Source organism: Hypanus sabinus, chromosome 9, assembly GCF_030144855.1.
Source record: "Hypanus sabinus isolate sHypSab1 chromosome 9, sHypSab1.hap1, whole genome shotgun sequence".
In the NCBI taxonomy this organism is placed as follows: Eukaryota; Metazoa; Chordata; class Chondrichthyes; order Myliobatiformes; family Dasyatidae; genus Hypanus; species Hypanus sabinus.
The window spans coordinates 57725173-57748494 of NC_082714.1; the positions used below are offsets into that span (position 1 = coordinate 57725173).

The following is a 23322-nucleotide window of genomic DNA, read 5'->3' on the forward strand; positions in this document are numbered from 1 at the left end:
GTCCTTAGATGAGTTGGAGCTATTGGGCTCCATGCTGAGGGTATTGGTCAAACGGTATGGTCACAGCATAGCTGGGCCTGCTCACTCTATTGTTGATATCAAAGTCTGTTGTCTGTGACAGTGGAACAGTCTTCAAGGCTTGTCACTGTTAGCACTGTTGATGAGATTCCAGATTGGTTTCCTGCTGCTTTTCTTCATGACCAGAATTAGGATTTATAGGGCACTATTTCCAAATTTACAAATGGTGAAAAGATGTCCTGATGAAATGGACAAGTAAGTTGAAAATGCTGAGTAATGCGAAGCATTATGTTGTAGTCAGATGGATGAGAAGAGGCAATGTAGACCGGAAACTACAATGTAAAAGGGGTATGGGAACAGAGAGAGATCAGGGGTATGTACATAGCTTGTTCAAAGGGGCAGGGCAGCTGAGCATGTGGTTAAAATAGCGTAGGGGTCCTCAGCTTAAAAAATAAAGAAAAGGAGCACAGAGTAAGGAAGCCAGGGTGAAACTTTACAACACACCACTTCGTCTGCATCTAGAGTACAACTTCCATAATGCTGCACTTTATGAATGGTGTGAAGGGTTTGGAGAGAGTGCAGAAGTGATTCACCAAATTAAATCCAGGAATAAAGGACTTTAGTTATGGTGATAGACTGGGAAAGTTGCAAGGGCTCTGATACAGGTATTTAAACTCTTGAAAAATGCAATGGATAAACAGACACTGACTCTTCACAATCATGGGGGATCAAGAACCAGGGGCCACAGAATGAAGATAACAGGAAGATGACTCAAAGATGACTCAAAGCTTAACTGTTTGGGGTTTGATAGGTACTGCCAGATGCAGTGGTGGGTTAGTTGCAATGATAAAAACATTCAAAATGGATCTAGAAGGAAATACTTACAAGCTCATGAGGAGAAGATGGTGGGGTGAGACTAGCTTGTCTGCTTTGGCATTGAGTCTGATAGGCTGAATAGTCTTCTTCGGACCTGTAACCATTTTGTTATTGTTTGACCTGTTTGTAAGCAGTTTGTACGCTCTGCCCATGATGGATGGATCTCATCTGGGAGCTCCAGTTACCTTCCACGTTCCAAGGACACTCTGGTCACTAGAGTACTTGGTCACATGGTAGTGCAGGCTCAGTGGGCTGGAATGGCCGACGAACACGCTGTATATCAAAACAAATAAATAAATCGGTTGTAGACACTAAGTCAGAAAGTCAGTGCACCATCTTCAAATGCCCCATCCTCTTTTCCACTTGGCTCTTCGGGTGTAGAGCTTCTGTGTGACTGTGTCCTGTCAGTAACCATAGTCTCACTTCCTTTTAAATTCCACCTGGAGATTCAGCAGCCTGCCAGGTTTTACTCCACTCTAGTCTATTTAAGTCTTGTGGTGCTGCTACCCTGAGCCAGTACTTGACCCTGCTGCTCACACAGGTGGTGCCATGCTGGTGGCATATCTGTAGTGGTGTAGTGGTTAAGCTGCCGGACTTACAGCAATAGAGCCAAATGATTAGCCCCGAGACGAGAGTTCAGATCCTACCCACTGGCAAGTGGGAAATTTGAATTGGCATATTAAATGAACCTGGAATGTAAAAGAGAAGTAATTCTTTTATAGTCATGATGAAATCATTGAGCTAGTGTAAAACCCAATGGGTTCACTATGGGCTGGTTTATATCTGACTCACCAGTGTGCTTGACTTCTAATTGCCTCCTCAGTTCTGAGGTGTTTCGGAATTCGGAATGGAGATGTTGTCAGCAATACCCACATCTTATGAATGAGAGAATGAGAAAACCTGCTGAGATTCTGCGACGACAAAAAGTGAGAAAAAGAAAACAAGGTTATGATGAGAGCATTCACATAGTGAGAATGCTCAGCAGGCATGAGCATTGACTTTGCTGCATTATTGCAAGGAGGGTAGAAAGTATTTTTAAATGTTAGTTAGTTAATGTCCTCTGGCACAGAATGTTCACCTCAAGACTGGTCTCCATGGGGCAAGAAGGGTTTCTCCCCTGCTTGCTGGGAGATCTGCTAGGGGCAACTTTATCCTTCAAGATAAAAAAGGAATTTCAAGTCCAAATGCCATTGCCACATGACTGCCACTGTTCAGTTGCTGTGCCCAAGTGTGGGCTTGGAGAAGATGGCGTTGAGACTGAGAGTTAGGATGGTTGAAGACATGACTACTATTGAGAGAGAGAGACAGTGCTGCCTTCAAGCAAGAGATGTCATGATAGAAGGTTGGTCAAAGCCACTACAGAGGGATAGACAAGGCTGTGTATTTAAGCCAAGGGGCTTGCTGAGTATTTGATGTCAGAACTGTGTGTTACTGCTTTGGCAGGGTGAGCGCACAACAAGGCTAACCTTGTTAGTTACAGTTACAAGCAACAGAACACTTATTTTGACAGGACGATAACTTCCCAGACTGCTGCCAGATCCTTCAAAGGTTCAAAGCTTCATTTTATTATCAAAGTATGTACACAGAATACAACCCTGTGATTTGCCTTCTCCAGACAGCCACGAAATACTGAAAAAAAAGCAGGGACAATAGCATTAAATCCCCAAACCCTCTCTTGCACAAAAAAGACTAAAAGATCACTCACCAATGCCAACAAGAACATCAAGCCCCAAATCCCCAACCACTTCCTCTCCCCAAAAAAAAACACATCGCCCACCTACCAATCAGAAACTTTTAAAAGGGGGCGACGGAGAAGAACCCAAGTGCAGGACACTGGCACGTTGACTCAGTTGGAGAGGCTGATGTAGACCTGAACATAGAGCAGGAAACCAGAGGGATCTTGACAAGGAGACAGGATTCACAGCAACTCTCTAGAAACTAGAGCGGAACTTAGAACTACCAGTTCTAATCGGAACAGGGAATGAAGTATCACACGAGAATTGACCAACGAACTGGTGACCTATGATAGAGTCGCCATCGTATTTATTTCCCAGTCTCTGATGAGAGCCAGATGTACGGTAATTGGGTAACTAGTAGCAATTGACTGAATTTGGGGCATAATCGGGGAGAAAGTAGTGTTAAAGGGGAACAGCCAACCAGAACCATGACAGCAAAAAGAAAGAAAACACAGAAAACTGAAGAATACTACATTCCACATCAATAATTACGTATGTCTCGCGATGTTGAAAACTTTCTTTGTTAGCATCAAGGAGAGCCACAGCTGGAACTCAACTGCCGACCAGTGGCCTTCATCTGCCAGCTGAGACCTCCTGATGTGGTCTCCAATGGACCCTGTTGTTGACTTCAGGAGGGCACGGAGCGACCACTCCCTGCTGAACATCGACGGCTCATCGGTAGAGATCGTTAAGAGCACCAAATCTCTTGGTGTTCACCTGACAGAGAATCTCACCTGGTCCCTCAACACCAGCTCCATAGCAAAGAAAGCCCAGCAACATCTCTACTTTCTGCGAAGGCTGAGGGAAGTCCATCTCCTACCCCCCCCCCCCCCATCCTCATCACATTCTACAGGGGTTGTATTGAGAGCATCCTGAGCAGCTGCATCACTACCTGGTTCGGAAATTGCACCATCTCAGATCGCAAGACCCTGCAGCAGATAGTGAGGTCAGCTGAGAAGATCATCGGGGTCTCTCTTCCCGCCATTACAGACATTTATACTACACTCTGCATCTGCAAAGCAAACAGCATTATGAAGGACCCCATGCACCCCTCATACAAACTGTTCTCCCTCCTGCCGTCTGGGAAAAGGCTCCTAAGCATTAGGGCTGTCACGACCAGACTATGTAACAGTTTCTTCCCCCAAGCTATCAGACTCCTCAATACCCAAAGCCTGGACTGACACCTTGCCCTACTGTCCTATTATTATTTATTGTAATGCCTGCACTGTTTCTGTGCACTTTACGCAGTCCAGTGTAAGTATGTAGTCTAGTGTAGCTTTTTCTGTGTTGTTTTTTTACGTAGTTCAGTCTAGTTTTTGTACTGTGTCATGTAACACCATGGTCCTGAAAAACGTTGTCTCATTTTTACTGTGTACTGTACCAGCAGTTATGGTCAAAATGACAATAAAAGTGACGTGACTTGACTTGACTTAATGACCGCTGACCCAGCCTCTGGTGAGGAATGACCACCATCTCGGCCTCCTCTGCATTCACCTTGTTATTTTAATCTTCCTCAACATTTTGATCGGCAAGAAATGGAGTCGATCGTGACCCCGCACCCTGACTCTTGTCTTCTGCTCGAGGCCGTCGAGCTCACAGTCCTCTTCTGGAACTTTCTTGGGGACAGCAGAGCACTAGATCACTTGATTGAACTCTAAACTGTAAGTCATAGGCTCCAACAATTTTGAAACACAATTAAGGTAAGAACAATAAGTAGAAGACGTAAAGAACAGTGAAGTAATTGACTATCTGGAGGATGTTGTCCAAGGAATCATTGTTCACTGGTGCCATCGTGATGGGAAAGATCCTTGATAACTGGATCGTGACAATGGACATCCTGCTGGTGGGACTTTAACCTGGCTCACATGGCTTCTCTTCTTCACCTGATCCCAAGGATGTGCAGATCTGTCTGTGAAACTATCCTACTCCCCCCCCCCCCCACTCCACAGACCGTCCCTCACATCCACTTCTCAAGCACTTGCATCACTTACAGACTTTAATGGGCTCGTTTCTTTTCTGGGCTGGAACATGCTGTCAATTAGCTGTAATGAGCTGTTGATACTGTGGGACTATTTAACCTTTACAGTCTGACCCTCTTTCATCCTCATCTTCTTCTTTCTCCTGCAGCCCCGCGTGACTTGCTTCCTTTTCCGTTTTATGTGCCCTGATGTGGAAAATGAAGCAACGATAGACACTGCCACAGGGGGAGTAGTGTGGCCTTCTGCAGCAGACAGGAGGTAGTTTGTTAGGGTTGCTGTATGATTATAATACGTGCACTCAAGATTCTCAGTGCCATCCCAATTGCTCCTTCACCACCTTGAGCCGTGTAATGCCAGGTTCTCAGAAGTCAATATGAACATCTCTGTTATTTAAAGAAGCTTTAAGAATACATTTGAGTTATTTCCTCCGCTCACATGCTGTTCTCTTCCCATGAGTGGGGCAAAATGGGCACCCTGGGGTACAGTAACAAGGTTAACAGTATATCGAGCTTTCAAAACATTCTTACAGGGGTGACAATTGAATATGCCTCAGTCATAGCACCAATGGGAACTAATGTGGATTACCCAGGTAGGCTATTTGTGCTTAAAAGCAAGCACTTTCACTTTTCTACAATTCTGATGTGTGCATTGCAGAATTGACCCCGTCTCTGGCCTTTCAGGTTCTGTCTGATCCACTGAGTTTTCCTGCAACTTGGACTTACAGATTTTCAGCATCTGTAATTCTTTATTTCTGCTTTTAACTTGGAGTTCTTGTTTACATCAAAGAGACATGAGATGAAATACAAGATACTAGATGGCATAGTCCTGTAGATGAGAGTGGGAAGTTGAAAAGGGATGTGTGGAGTGCAGAGATTGGTGGGTGCCAGTAATCCGATGTCAGGGGTGATAATGGAACCAAGGCATTCAAGAGGCTTTTAGATAGACTCGTGGATATTCTGGAAATGGAGGGATATGGATTATGTGCAAACAGAAGGGATTAGTTTAGCTTGGCGCCATGCCTGGCACAGACACTATGGGCTGAAGGCATTTTCCTTTGCTGCACTGTTCAATGCTCAATGTTAAAATCAAGTTGTTGCATTGTGTTGTGCTACATGCTGTTGGACAGCCTTTAGAAATACCACATTGGGTTAAAAGGGATATTGCAGCATTAAATGTGTGTTCTATGTGGACAGCCGTCTCTCCTTGCTGTGGGGTGGTGCTCTGTATATTTTTGCAACAGAGCCTCATCTGACCGCTCCAGATAATTGGTCACACTCTGGTGGGCTCATTGAACAAGTGTAGACGTCAAATTACGAAAAGGTGAAAAAAATCTCTGGGCAGAACAGCTGTTGGTGAGTTCATCTCCTGCAAGGGCCTCAAGCCAGCTGTTGCTATCTGTATGTGTCAACGCTGCCCCGAATGGAGATTGATGGAAGTGAACATGTTCTTTGGGATGTCAGGTGGTGACTTCCTGTAATAAAACTTCCTTTGTGCCATTGATTTCTTTTCCTTTTGTCAAAATGCACACAGCACTTGTTTTTTTTAATTTGTTGGCACATAGTTAGTCCTAATCAATGGTAAAACCTGGCAAACTCAAGAGCAAGGCTTTGAGTTTGATAGGAGTGGGTTTGTTATGCAAATAGACCTTCTAGGCTTCCATCCAAGGCATTTGTTAATGGACAAAATATGCCCAGCATAATCTGCATCAACTGCAGACTTGCTGTAGGTTTTAACCATTGCTGAAACAGAGATAACAACTGCAGTTTAGAGCCGGTGGAATCCAAGACACAGGAGATTCTGAAAATGCTGGAAATCTCGAGCAATACACACAGAATTCTGGCGGAACTCAGCACGTCAGCCAGTATTTATGGAGGAAAATAAACAGTTGATGCTTTGGGCTGAGACTCTTCATCAGGATTCAGAATCTAAATTGATTTTCTCCATCTGTAATACTGCTTGTGCAATCCCACTTCCTGAAATTTGCACCTACAGAGTATGCTGTTTTACGAGCTCCGAAAACAGCACCCGGAGGTGCTGGAGGAACTCAGCACTTATGGAAGGGAATGGACAGTCGACGTTTCAGAACTCTATATCTGAACTCAAAAGTATTGAAAGTATTTGCATTAAGTGGCACTTTCCATGACTTCAGTATTTTAAACCAATGAAATACCTGGTGTTATAACTTACAGCAGTTAGTTTATATACAGCAAGCTCCCATAGAAAAGCAGTGGGACAATGACCCATTTCCTAATGTTGGCTGGGTCACTGGAAAGATCCACCTTGCCCTTCATGCTCATGTATGTTCATGAGCGGAGACTTACAGGACCAGGACCCCAGTTCAATTCTGATGTGAGGTGTACACTCTCTCCATGACCACATGGATTTATTTTGGCATTCCGCTTTCCTTCCTGAAGACATTTTTGCAGCATTATGATCTATTGTGAATCACTCACAGAGTGGGTTAATGGAAAAAGAGAAGCGGAATTGGTGAGTAGTGAGAGAAAGGATACATTTCAGGGGGACGGGGAACTAAAGGGAGGGGAAGACGTTGTATCAGTGAGAGGTGACATAGACCCAGTGGGAAGAATAGCCTCTTTCTGTGTCATTAAAAGTTCGAGATTCTGCAGGGTATTCTACATTTCCTGAGCAAGTGGAGGAAACTCCCTTCTGAAAATTAGTATCGGGGTCCCTTCTGATGAAAGATAGGATTACATAGGCTGTTTTTGAGCAGCTTTATTGACAGCACCAGGTTAATACTGCTCAGTGTCTTCAACCCTCCAGTAATTCTCTGGGAGCTTTAGGAATTCAAAACAAATCCCCTGGAAACTAATTTATCTGTCAGGGAGGTCAAGGCAGCAATTACCCTACCTGAGCTTCAGACTGGGAGGGCATAGGCTGTTCACGTATGAACTGAAAAGAGTGCAGCGGATGTTTTTCTGGGATAATGGAGCTAACAGTTGAGATGTAAAGCAGAAATATACTGAAGAGGAAGAAAGGTAAAGAAACGAAGGACAAAGAAACAGAAGTAATGACTTCAGGGTAAGAAATAATGCAATTCAAAGCATAAATAGGGCAGAAACAGTCCATTTCTTCTTGTGAATTTAGTTTTCTTCTTCTTAGACAGCTCCAAGTTTATGTGAATTCTTTAAACTTTAGGCGGTATTCATCTGCCTGCCCTGCATGGTTGGATTGAGCGAAATCATTGTCCATGGGTAAGAGTGTCGAAGCAACTTGAACTGGAGACCACAGTCTGCTGCATACTCATGGACACACCTACAGATGTTTAAATGCACACTGACCAATAGCCCCACAGATGCCTGGACTCACTCTGACCAATAGCCCCACAGGATGCTTGGACACACTCAGACCAATAACCCCACAAGATGTTTGGACACACACTGACCAATAGCCTCACAGATGTCTGGACTCACTCTGACCAAGACCCCACAGGATGTCTGGACTCACTCTGACCAATAGCCCCACAGATGCGTGGACTCACTCTGACCACTAGCTCTAAAGATGTTGAGACTCACTCTGACCAATAGCCTCACAAATGCCTGGACTCACTCTGACTAACAGCCTCACAGATGTCTAGACACTCTGACCAATAGCCTCACAGATGTCTAGACTCACTCTGACCAATAGCCTCACAGATGTCCTGACTCACTCTGACCAAAAGCCTCACAGATGCCTGGACTCACACTGACCAACAGCCTCACAGATGCTTGGACACACTCTGACCAACAGCCTCACAGATGTCTGGACTCACTCTGACCAAAAGCCTCACAGATGCCTGGACTCACACTGACCAACAGCCTCACAGATGCCTGGACTCACTCTGACCAAAAGCCTCACAGATGCCTGGACTCACTCTGACCAACAGCCTCACAGATGCCTGGACTCACTCTGACCAATAGCCCACAGGATGCTTGGACTCACTCTGACTAACAGCCTCACAGATGTCCAGACACTCTGACCAATAGCCTCACAGATACCTGGACTTACCCTGACCAATAACCCCACAAATGCCTGGAGTCACTCTGACCAACACACCACAGATGTCTGGACACACTCTGACCAATAGCCCCACAGATATCTGGACTCACTCTGACCAATAGCCCCACAGATGTCTGGACACACTCTGACCAATAGCCTCACAGATGTCTGGACTCACTCTGACCTGTAGCCTAACAAATGCCTGGACTCACTCTGACTAACAGCCTCACAGATGTCGAGACACTCTGACAAATAGCCTCACAGATGCCTGGACTCACTCTGACCAATAGCCTCACAGATGTCTGGACTCACTCTGAACAATAGCCTCACAGATGTCTGGACACTCTGACCAATAGCCACACAGGATGCTTGGACACACTCTGACCAACAGCCTCACAGATGCTTGGACTCACTCTGACCAATAGCCCCACAGGATGTCTGGACTCACTCTGACCAATAGCCCCACAGATGCGTGGACTCACTCTGACCACTAGCTCTAAAGATGTTGAGACTCACTCTGACCAATAGCCTCACAAATGCCTGGACTCACTCTGACTAACAGCCTCACAGATGTCTAGACACTCTGACCAATAGCCTCACAGATGTCTAGACTCACTCTGACCAATAGCCTCACAGATGTCCTGACTCACTCTGACCAAAAGCCTCACAGATGCCTGGACTCACACTGACCAACAGCCTCACAGATGCTTGGACACACTCTGACCAACAGCCTCACAGATGTCTGGACTCACTCTGACCAAAAGCCTCACAGATGCCTGGACTCACACTGACCAACAGCCTCACAGATGCCTGGACTCACTCTGACCAAAAGCCTCACAGATGCCTGGACTCACTCTGACCAACAGCCTCACAGATGCCTGGACTCACTCTGACCAATAGCCCACAGGATGCTTGGACTCACTCTGACTAACAGCCTCACAGATGTCCAGACACTCTGACCAATAGCCTCACAGATACCTGGACTTACCCTGACCAATAACCCCACAAATGCCTGGAGTCACTCTGACCAACACACCACAGATGTCTGGACACACTCTGACCAATAGCCCCACAGATATCTGGACTCACTCTGACCAATAGCCCCACAGATGTCTGGACACACTCTGACCAATAGCCTCACAGATGTCTGGACTCACTCTGACCTGTAGCCTAACAAATGCCTGGACTCACTCTGACTAACAGCCTCACAGATGTCGAGACACTCTGACAAATAGCCTCACAGATGCCTGGACTCACTCTGACCAATAGCCTCACAGATGTCTGGACTCACTCTGAACAATAGCCTCACAGATGTCTGGACACTCTGACCAATAGCCACACAGGATGCTTGGACACACTCTGACCAACAGCCTCACAGATGCTTGGACTCACTCTGACCAATAGCCTCACAAATGCCTGGACTCACTCTGACTAACAGCCTCACAGATGTCTAGACACTCTGACCAATAGCCTCACAGATGTTTGGACTCACTCTGACCAATAGCCCCACAGGATGCTTGGAGTCACTCTGAATAACAGCCTCACACATGCCTGTACTCACTGTGACCAATAGCCTCACAGATCCCTGGACTTACCCTGACCAATAACCCCACAAATGCCTGGACTCACTCTGACCAATAACCCCAGAAATGCCTGGACTCACTCTGACCAATACCCCACAGATGTCTGGACTCACTCTGACCAACAGCCTCACAGATGCCTGGACTCACTCTGAACAACAGCCTCACAGATGTCTGGACTCACTCTGAACAATAGCCTCACAGATGTCTGGACACTCTGACCAATTGCCACACAGGATGCTTGGACACACTCTGACCAACAGCCCCACAGATGCCCGGACTCACTCTGACCAATAGCCCCACAAATGCCTGGACACACTCTGACTAACAGCCTCACAGATGTCTAGACACTCTGACCAATAGCCCCACAAATGTCTGGACTCACTCTGACCAATAGCCTCACAGATGTCTGGACTCACTCTGACCAATAGCCCCACAGGATGCTTGGACTCACTCTGACTAACAGCCTCACACATGCCTGTACTCACTGTGACCAATAGCCTCACAGATCCCTGGACTTACCCTGACCAGTAACCCCACAGATGTCTGGACTCACTCTGACCAATACCCCACAGATGTCTGGACTCACTCTGACCAACAGCCTCACAGATGCTTGGACTCACTCTGACCAATAGCCTCACAAATGCCTGGACTCACTCTGACTAACAGCCTCACAGATGTCTAGACACTCTGACCAATAGCCTCACAGATGCTTGGACTCACTCTGACCAATAGCCCCACAGGATGCTTGGACACACTCTGACCAACAGCCTCACAGATGCTTGGACTCACTCTGACCAATAGCCTCACAAATGCCTGGACTCACTCTGACCAATAGCCTCACAAATGCCTGGACTCACTCTGACTAACAGCCTCACAGATGTCTAGACACTCTGACCAATAGCCTCACAGATCCCTGGACTTACCCTGACCAATAACCCCACAAATGCCTGGACTCACTCTGACCAATACCCCACAGATGTCTGGACTCACTCTGACCAATAGCCTCACAGATGTCTGGACTCACTCTGACCAATAGCCTCACAGATGCCTGGACTCACTCTGACCAATAGCCCCACAGGATACTTGGACTCACTCTGACCAATAGCCTCACAGATCCCTGGACTTACCCTGACCAATACCCCACAGATGTCTGGACTCATTCTGACCAATAGCTCTTTAGATATTGAGACTCACTCTGACCTATAGCTGCACAGATGCCTGGACTCACTCTGACCAATAGCCTCACAAATGCCTGGACTCACTCTGACCAATAGCCTAACAAATGCCTGGACTCACTCTGACTAACAGCCTCACAGAAGTCGAGACACTCTGACCAATAGCCTCCCAGATGTCGGGATCCACTCTGACCAATAGCCTCACAGATGCCTGGACTCATTCTGACCAATAGCCCCACAGGATGCTTGGACTCACTCTGACCAACAGCCTCTCAGATGCCTGGACACTCTCTGACCAATAGACTCACAGATGACTGGACCTACCCTGACCTATAACCCCACAAACGCCTGGACTCACTCTGACCAATAGCCCCACCCATGCCTGGACTCACTCTGACCAATACCCCACAGATGCATGGACACACTCTGACCAATAACCCCACAAATGCCTGGAGTCACTCTGACCAATACCCCACAGAGTTCTGGACTCACTCTGACCAATAGCCTCACAGATGCCTGGACACACTCTGACCAATAACCCCACAGATGTTTGGACTCACTCTGACCAATAGGCTCACAGATATCTTGGACTCAGTCTGACCAATCGCCCCACAGGATGTCTGGACTCACTCTGACCTACAGCCTCACAGATGCCTGGACTCACTCTGACGAGTAGCCTCACAGATGCCTGGACTCATTCTGACCAATAACCCCACAGATGTCTGGACTCACTCTGACCAATACCCCACAGATGTCTGGACTCACTCTGACCAATAACCCCACAGATGTCTGGACTCACTCTGACCAATAACCCCAGAAATGCCTGGACTCACTCTGACCAATACCCCACAGATGTCTGGACTCACTCTGACCAACAGCCTCACAGATGCCTGGACTCACTCTGAACAACAGCCTCACAGATGTCTGGACTCACTCTGAACAATAGCCTCACAGATGTCTGGACACTCTGACCAATTGCCACACAGGATGCTTGGACACACTCTGACCAACAGCCCCACAGATGCCCGGACTCACTCTGACCAATAGCCCCACAAATGCCTGGACACACTCTGACTAACAGCCTCACAGATGTCTAGACACTCTGACCAATAGCCCCACAAATGTCTGGACTCACTCTGACCAATAGCCTCACAGATGTCTGGACTCACTCTGACCAATAGCCCCACAGGATGCTTGGACTCACTCTGACTAACAGCCTCACACATGCCTGTACTCACTGTGACCAATAGCCTCACAGATCCCTGGACTTACCCTGACCAGTAACCCCACAGATGTCTGGACTCACTCTGACCAATACCCCACAGATGTCTGGACTCACTCTGACCAACAGCCTCACAGATGCTTGGACTCACTCTGACCAATAGCCTCACAAATGCCTGGACTCACTCTGACTAACAGCCTCACAGATGTCTAGACACTCTGACCAATAGCCTCACAGATGCTTGGACTCACTCTGACCAATAGCCCCACAGGATGCTTGGACACACTCTGACCAACAGCCTCACAGATGCTTGGACTCACTCTGACCAATAGCCTCACAAATGCCTGGACTCACTCTGACCAATAGCCTCACAAATGCCTGGACTCACTCTGACTAACAGCCTCACAGATGTCTAGACACTCTGACCAATAGCCTCACAGATCCCTGGACTTACCCTGACCAATAACCCCACAAATGCCTGGACTCACTCTGACCAATACCCCACAGATGTCTGGACTCACTCTGACCAATAGCCTCACAGATGTCTGGACTCACTCTGACCAATAGCCTCACAGATGCCTGGACTCACTCTGACCAATAGCCCCACAGGATACTTGGACTCACTCTGACCAATAGCCTCACAGATCCCTGGACTTACCCTGACCAATACCCCACAGATGTCTGGACTCATTCTGACCAATAGCTCTTTAGATATTGAGACTCACTCTGACCTATAGCTGCACAGATGCCTGGACTCACTCTGACCAATAGCCTCACAAATGCCTGGACTCACTCTGACCAATAGCCTAACAAATGCCTGGACTCACTCTGACTAACAGCCTCACAGAAGTCGAGACACTCTGACCAATAGCCTCCCAGATGTCGGGATCCACTCTGACCAATAGCCTCACAGATGCCTGGACTCATTCTGACCAATAGCCCCACAGGATGCTTGGACTCACTCTGACCAACAGCCTCTCAGATGCCTGGACACTCTCTGACCAATAGACTCACAGATGACTGGACCTACCCTGACCTATAACCCCACAAACGCCTGGACTCACTCTGACCAATAGCCCCACCCATGCCTGGACTCACTCTGACCAATACCCCACAGATGCATGGACACACTCTGACCAATAACCCCACAAATGCCTGGAGTCACTCTGACCAATACCCCACAGAGTTCTGGACTCACTCTGACCAATAGCCTCACAGATGCCTGGACACACTCTGACCAATAACCCCACAGATGTTTGGACTCACTCTGACCAATAGGCTCACAGATATCTTGGACTCAGTCTGACCAATCGCCCCACAGGATGTCTGGACTCACTCTGACCTACAGCCTCACAGATGCCTGGACTCACTCTGACGAGTAGCCTCACAGATGCCTGGACTCATTCTGACCAATAACCCCACAGATGTCTGGACTCACTCTGACCAATACCCCACAGATGTCTGGACTCACTCTGACCAATAACCCCACAGATGTCTGGACTCACTCTGACCAATACCCCACAGATGTCTGGACACACTCTGACCAATAGCCTCACAGATGTCTGGACTCACTCTGACCTGTAGCCTAACAAATGCCTGGACTCACTCTGACTAACAGCCTCACAGATGTCTAGACACTCTGACAAAGAGCCTCACAGATGCCTGGACTCACTCTGACCAATACCCCACAGATGCCAGGACTCACTCTGACCAACAGCCTCACTGATGCCTGGACTTACTCTGACCAATAGCCTCACATATGTCTGGACTCACTCTGAACAATAGCCTCACAGATGTCTGGACACTCTGACCAATAGCCTCACAGATGCTTGGATTCACTCTGACCAATAGCCCCACAGATGTCTGGACTCACTCTGAACAATAGCCTCACAGATGTCTGGACACTCTGACCAATAGCCACACAGGATGCTTGGACACACTCTGACCAACAGCCTCACAGATGCTTGGACTCACTCTGACCAATAGCCCCACAGATGTCTGGACGCACTCTGACTAACAGCCTCACACATGCCTGTACTCACTGTGACCAATAACCCAACAAATGCCTGGACTCACTCTGACCAATAACCCCAGAAATGCCTGGACTCACTCTGACCAATAACCACACAGATGTCTGGACTCACTCTGACCAATACCCCACAGATGTCTGGACTCACTCTGACCAACAGCCTCACAGATCCCTGGACTTACCCTGACCAATAACCCCACAAATGCCTGGAGTCACTCTGACCAATAGCCCCACAGATATCTGGACTCACTCTGACCAATAGCCTCACAGATGTCTGGACTCACTCTGACCTGTAGCCTAACAAATGCCTGGACTCACTCTGACTAACAGCCTCACAGATGTCTTGACACTCTGACAAAGAGCCTCACAGATGCCTGGTCTCACTCTGACCAATACCCCACAGATGCCTGGACTCACTCTGACCAACAGCCTCACTGATGCCTGGACTTACTCTGACCAATAGCCTCACATATGTCTGGACTCACTCTGAACAATAGCCTCACAGATGTCTGGACTCACTCTGAACAATAGCCTCACAGATGTCTAGACACTCTGACCAATAGCCACACAGATGTCTGGACTCACTCTGAACAATAGCCTCACAGATGTCTAGACACTCTGACCAATAGCCTCACAGATGCTTGGACTCACTCTGACCAATAGCCCCACAGGATGCTTGGACTCACTGTGACTAACAGCCTCACAAATGCCTGGACTCACTCTGACTAACAGCCTCACAGATGTCTAGACACTCTGACCAATAGCCTCACAGATGTCTGGACTCACTCTGACCAATAGCCACACAGATGTCTGGACTCACTCTGAACAATAGCCTCACAGATGTCTGGACACTCTGACCAATTGCCACACAGGATGCTTGGACACACTCTGACCAACAGCCTCACAGATGCTTGGACTCACTCTGACCAATAGCCCCACAGATGCCTGGTCTCACTCTGACCAATAGCCACACAAATGCCTGGACTCACTCTGACTAACAGCCTCACAGATGTCTAGACACTCTGACCAATAGCCTCACAGATGTCTGGACTCACTCTGACCAATAGCCTCACAGATCCCTGGACTTACCCTGACCAATAACCCGAGAAATGACTGGACTCACTCTGACCAATAACCCCACAAATGCCTGGACTCACTCTGACCAATCACCCCAGAAATACCTGGACTCACTCTGACCAATAACCCATAGATGTCTGGACTCACTCTGACCAATAGCCCCACAGGATGCTTGGACTCACTCTGACCAACAGCCTCACAGATGCCTGGACTCACTCTGACCAATAGCCTCACAGATCCCTGGACTTTACCCTGACCAATAACCCCACAAATGCCTGGACTCACTCTGACCAATACCCCACAGATGTCTGGACTCACTCTGACCAATAGCCTCACAGATGTCTGGACTCACTCTGACCAATAGCCTCACAGATGCCTGGACTCACTCTGACCAATAGCCCCACAGGATGCTTGGACTCACTCTGACCAATAGCCTCACAGATCCCTGGACTTACCCTGGACCAATACCCCACAGAGGTCTGGACTCATTCTGACCAATAGCTCTTTAGATATTGAGACTCACTCTGACCTATAGCCGCACAGATGCCTGGACTCACTCTGACCAATAGCCTCACAAATGCCTGGACTCACTCTGACCAATAGCCTAACAAATGCCTGGACTCACTCTGACTAACAGCCTCACAGAAGTCGAGACACTCTGACCAATAGCCTCCCAGATGTCGGGATCCAGTCTGACCAATAGCCTCACAGATGTCTGTACTCACTCTGACCAATAGCCTCACAGATGCCTGGACTCATTCTGACCAATAGCCCCACAGGATGCTTGGACTCACTCTGACCAATCGCCCTACAGGATGCTTGGACTCACTCTGACCAATAGACTCACAGATGACTGGACCTACCCTGACCTATAACCCCACAAACGCCTGGACTCACTCTGACCAATAGCCCCACCCATGCCTGGACTCACTCTGACCAATACCCCACAGATGTCTGGACACACTCTGACCAATAACCCCACAAATGCCTGGACTCACGCTGACCAACACCCCACAGATGTCTGGACTCACTCTGCCCAATTGCCTCACAGATGCCTGGACACACTCTGACCAATAACCCCACAAATGCCTGGAGTCACTCTGACCAATACCCCACAGATTTCTGGACTCACTCTGACCAATAGCCTCACAGATGCCTGGACACACTCTGACCAATAACCCCACAGATGTTTGGACTCACTCTGACCAATAGGCTCACAGATATCTTGGACTCAGTCTGACCAATCGCCCCACAGGATGTCTGGACTCACTCTGACCTACAGCCTCACAGATGTCTTGACGCTCTGACCAATAGCCTCACAGATGTCTGGACTCACTCTGACCAATAGCCACACAGATGTCTGGACTGACTCTGAACAATAGCCTCACAGATGTCTGGACTCACTCTGAACAATAGCCTCACAGATGTCTGGACACTCTGACCAATTGACACACAGGATGCTTGGACACACTCTGACCAACAGCCTCACAGATGCATGGACTCACTCTGACCAATAGCCCCACAGATGCCTGGACTCACTCTGACCAATAGCCTCACAAATGCCTGGACTCACTCTGACTAACAGCCTCACAGATGTCTAGACACTCTGACCAATAGCCTCACAGATGTCTGGACTCACTCTGACCAATAGCCTCACAGATGCCTGGACTCACTCTGACCAATAGCCTCACAGATCCCTGGACTTACCCTGACCAATAACCCCACAAATGCCTGGACTCACTCTGACCAATACCCCACAGATGTCTGGACTCACTCTGACCAATAGCCTCACAGATGTCTGGACTCACTCTGACCAATAGCCTCACAGATGTCTGGACTCACTCTGACCAATAGCCTCACAGATGCCTGGACTCACTCTGACCCATAGCCCCACAGGATGCTTGGACTCACTATGACCAATAGCCTCACAGATCCCTGGACTTACCCTGACCAATACCCCACAGATGTCTGGACTCATTCTGACCAATAGCTCTTTAGATATTGAGACTCACTCTGACCTATAGCCGCACAGATGCCTGGACTCACTCTGACCAATAGCCTCACAAATGCCTGGACTCACTCTGACCAATAGCCTAACAAATGCCTGGACTCACTCTGACTAACAGCCTCACAGAAGTCGAGACACTCTGACCAATAGCCTCCCAGATGTCGGGATCCACTCTGACCAATAGCCTCACAGATGTCTGTACTCACTCTGACCAACAGCCTCACAGATGCCTGGACTCATTCTGACCAATAGCCCCACAGGATGCTTGGACTCACTCTGACCAATCGCCCTACAGGATGCTTGGACTCGCTCTGACCAACAGCCTCTCAGATGCATGGACACTCTCTGACCAATAGACTCACAGATGACTGGACCTACCCTGACCTATAACCCCACAAACGCCTGGACTCACTCTGACCAATAGCCCCACCCATGCCTGGATTCACTCAGACCAATACCCCACAGATGTCTGGACACACTCTGACCAATAACACCACAAATGCCTGGACTCACGCTGACCAACACCCCACAGATGTCTGGACTCACTCTGCCCAATTGCCTCACAGATGCCTGGACACACTCTGACCAATAACCCCACAAATGCCTGGAGTCACTCTGACCAATACCCCACAGATTTCTGGACTCACTCTGACCAATAGCCTCACAGATGCCTGGACACACTCTGACCAATAACCCCACAGATGTTTGGACTCACTCTGACCAATAGCCTCACAGATATCTTGGACTCAGTCTGACCAATCGCCCCACAGGATGTCTGGACTCACTCTGACCTACAGCCTCACAGATGCCTGGACTCACTCTGACGAGTAGCCTCACAGATGCCTGGACTCATTCTGACCAATAACCCCACAGATGTCTGGACTCACTCTGACCAATACCCCACAGATGTCTGGACTCACTCTGACCAATAACCACACAGATGTCTGGACTCACTCTGACCAATACCCCACAGATGTCTGGACTCACTCTGACCAATAGCCTCACAGATCCCTGGACTTACCCTGACCAATAACCCCACAAATGCCTGGAGTCACTCTGACCAATAGCCCCACAGATATCTGGACTCACTCTGACCAATAGCCCCACAGATGTCTGGACACACTCTGACCAATAGCCTCACAGATGTCTGGACTCACTCTGACCTGTAGCCTAACAAATGTCTGGACTCACTCTGACCAACAGCCTCACAGATGTCTGGACTCACTCTGACCAATAGCCTCACAGACGTTTGGACTCACTCTGACCAATAGCCCCACAGGATGCTTGGACTCACTCTGAATAACAGCCTCACACATGCCTGTACTCACTGTGACCAATAGCCTCACAGATCCCTGGACTTACCCTGACCAATAACCCCACAAATGACTGGACTCACTCTGACCAATAACCCCACATATGCCTGGACTCACTCTGACCAATAACCCCAGAAATGCCAGGACTCACTCTGACCGATAGCCCCACAGGATGCTTGGACTCACTCTGAATAACAGCCTCACACATGCCTGTACTCACTGTGACCAATAGCCTCACAGATCCCTGGACTTACCCTGACCAATAACCCCACAAATGACTGGACTCACTCTGACCAATAACCCCACATATGCCTGGACTCACTCTGACCAATAACCCCAGAAATGCCAGGACTCACTCTGACCAATAACCCCACAGGATGCTTGGACTCACTCTGACCAATACCCCACCGATGTCTGGACTCACTCTGACCAACAGCCTCACAGATGCCTGGACTCACTCTGACTAACAGCCTCACAAATGTCTAGACACTCTGACCAACAGCCTGACAGATGTCTGGACTCACTCTGACCAATAGCCTCACAGATGCTTGGACTCACTCTGACCAATAGCCCCACAGGATGCTTGGACTCACTCTGATCAACAGCCTCACAGATGCTTGGACTCACTCTGACCAATAGCCCCACAGATGCCCGGACTCACTCTGACCAATAGCCTCACAGATGTCTAGACACTCTGACCAATAGCCTCACAGATGTCTGGACTCACTCTGACCAATAGCCACACAGATGTCTGGAGTCACTCTGACCATTAGCCTCACAGATCCTTGGACTCACTCTTACCAATAACCCACAGATGTCTGGACTCACTCTGACCAATAGCCTCACAGATGTCTGGACTCACTCTGACCAATAGCCTCACAGATGCCTGGACTCACTCTGAGCAATAGCCTCACAGATGCCTGGACTCACTCTGACCAATAGCCTCACAGATGTCTGGACTCACTCTGACCAATAGCCTCACAGATGTCTGGACACTCTGACCAATTGCCACACAGATGTCTGGACTCACTCTGACTAACAGCCTCACAGATGTCTAGACACTCTGACCAATAGCCTCACAGATGTCTGGACTCACTCTGACCAGTAGCCTCACAGATGTCTGGACTCACTCTGACCAATAGCCTCACAGATGTCTGGACACACTCTGACCAATAGCCTCACAGATGTCTGGACTCACTCTGACCTGTAGCCTAACAAATGCCTGGACTCACTCTGACTAACAGCCTCACAGATGTCTAGACACTCTGACCAATAGCCTCACAGATGTCTGGACTCACTCTGAACAATAGCCTCACAGAAGGCTAGACACTCTGACCAATAGCCTCACAGATGTGTGGACTCACTCAGACCAATAGCCTCACAGATGTCTGGACTCACTCTGACCAATAGCCTCACAGATGCTTGGACTCACTCTGACCAATATCCCCACAGGATGCTTGGACTCACTCTGACTAACAGCCTCACACAGGCCTGTACTCACTGAGACCAATAGCCTCACAGATCCCTGGACTTACCCTGACCAATAACCCCAGAAATGACTGGACCCACTCTGACCAATAACCCCACAAATGTCTGGACTGACTCTGACCTGTAGCCTAACAAATGCCAGGACTCACTCTGACTAACAGCCTCACAGATGTCTAGACACTCTGACCAATAGCCTCACAGATGTCTGGACTCACTCTGAACAATAGCCTCACAGAAGGCTAGACACTCTGACCAATAGCCTCACAGATGTGTGGACTCACTCTGACCAATAGCCTCACAGATGTCTGGACTCACTCTGACCAATAGCCCCACAGGATGCTTGGACTCACTCTGACTAACAGCCTCACAGATGCCTGTACTCACTGAGACCAATAGCCTCACAGATCCTTGGACTTACCCTGACCAATAACCCGAGAAATGACTGGACCCACTCTGACCAATAACCCCACAAATGCCTGGACTCACTCTGACGAACAGCCTCACAGATGCCTGGACTCACTCTGACCAATAGCCTCACAGATGTCTGGACTCACTCTGACCAATAGCCTCACAGATGTCTGGATACTCTGACCAATTGCCACACAGATGTCTGGACTCACTCTGATTAACAGCCTCACAGATGTCTAGACACTCTGACCAATAGCCTCAGAGATGTCTGCACTCACTCTGACCAATAGCCTCACAGATGTCTGGACTCACTCTGACCAATAGCCTCACAGATGTTTAAACTCACTCTGACCAATAGCCCCACAAATGCCTGGACTCACTCTGACCAATAACCACACAGATGCCTGGACTCACTCTGACCAATACCCCATAGATGCCTGGACTCACTCTGACCAACAGCCTCACTGATGCCTGGACTTACTCTGACCAATAGCCTCACATATGTCTGGACTCACTCTGAACAATAGCCTCACAGATGCTTGGACTCACTCTGACCAATAGCCCCACAGATGCCTGGACTCACTCTGACCAATAGCCTCACAAATGCCTGGACTCACTCTGAATAACAGCCTCACACATGCCTGTACTCACTGTGACCAATAGACTCACAGATCCCTGGACTTACCCTGACCAATAACCCCACAAATGACTGGAATCACTCTGACCAATAACCCCACATATGCCTGGACTCACTCTGACCAATAACCCCAGAAATGCCAGGACTCACTCTGACCAATAACCCCACAGGATGCTTGGACTCACTCTGACCAACAGCCTCACAGATGCCTGGACTCACTCTGACCAATAGCCTCACAGATCCCTGGACTTACCCTGACCAATAACCCCACAAATGCCTGGACTCACTCTGACCAATACCCCACAGATGTCTGGACTCACTCTGACCAACAGCCTCACAGATGCCTGGACTCACTCTGACTAACAGCCTCACAAATGTCTAGACACTCTGACCAATAGCCTGACAGATGTCTGGACTCACTCTGACCAATAGCCTCACAGATGCTTGGACTCACTCTGACCAATAGCCCCACAGGATGCTTGGACTCACTCTGATCAACAGCCTCACAGATGCTTGGACTCACTCTGACCAATAGCCCCACAGATGCCCGGACTCACTCTGACCAATAGCCTCACAGATGTCTAGACACTCTGACCAATAGCCTCACAGATGTCTGGACTCACTCTGACCAATAGCCACACAGATGTCTGGAGTCACTCTGACTAACAGCCTCACAGATGTCTAGACACTCTGACCAATAGCCTCACAGATGTCTGGACTCACTGTGACCAATAGCCTCACAGATCCCTGGATTAACCCTGACCAATAACCCGAGAAATGACTGGACTCACTCTGACCAATAACCCCACAAATGCCTGGACTCACTCTGACCAATTACCCCACTAATGCCTGGACTCACTCTGACCAATAAACCCACAAATGTCTGCACTCACTCTGACCAATAGCCCCACAGGATGTCTGGACTCACTCTGACCAACAGCCTCACAGATGCCTGGACTCACTCTGACCAATAGCCCCACAGATGTCTGGACTCACTCTGACCAATAGCCCCACAGGATGCTTGGACACACTCTGACCAACAGCCTCACAGATGCCTGGACTCACTCTGACCAATAGCCTCACAGATCCCTGGACTTAACCTGACCAATAACCCCGCAAATGCCTGGACTCACTCTGACCATTACCCCACAGATGTCTGGACGCACTCTGACCAATACCCCACAGATGTCTGGACTCACTCAGACCAATAACCTCACAGATGCCTGGACTCACTCTGACCAATAGCCCCACAGATGCCCGGACTCACTCTGACCAATAGCCCCACAGATGCCCGGACTCACTCTGACCAATAGCCTCACAGATGTCTAGACACTCTGACCAATAGCCTCACAGATGTCTGGACTCACTCTGACCAATAGCCACACAGATGTCTGGAGTCACTCTGACCAATAGCCTCACAGATCCTTGGACTCACTCTGACCAATACCCCACAGATGTCTGGACTCACTCTGACCAATAGCCTCACAGATGTCTGGACTCACTCTGACCAATAGCCTCACAGATGCTTGGACTCACTCTGACCAATAGCCCCACAGGATGCTTGGACTCACTCTGACTAACAGCCTCACACATGCCTGTACTCACTGAGACCAATAGCCTCACAGATCCCTGGACTTACCCTGACCAATAACCCCAGAAATGACTGGACCCACTCTGACCGATAACCCCACAAATGCCTGGACTCACTCTGACCAACAGCCTCACAGATGCCTGGACTCACTCTGAGCAATAGCCTCACAGATGTCTGGACTCACTC

The 23322-nt window shown here is 48.7% G+C and overlaps 1 long non-coding RNA gene across 1 annotated transcript in view; it reads right to left on the reverse strand.

The window, feature by feature from the left end:
* Positions 1-23322, reverse strand: part of LOC132399433 (uncharacterized) — a 249104-nt gene that overhangs the window by 16950 nt on the left and 208832 nt on the right. The window contains exons 2-3 of the long non-coding RNA XR_009513997.1: positions 1687-1805; positions 904-1583 (exon numbers count right to left, since the gene is read on the reverse strand). This is a non-coding gene — a long non-coding RNA (uncharacterized LOC132399433). The remainder of the gene's footprint in view (positions 1-903; positions 1584-1686; positions 1806-23322) is intronic.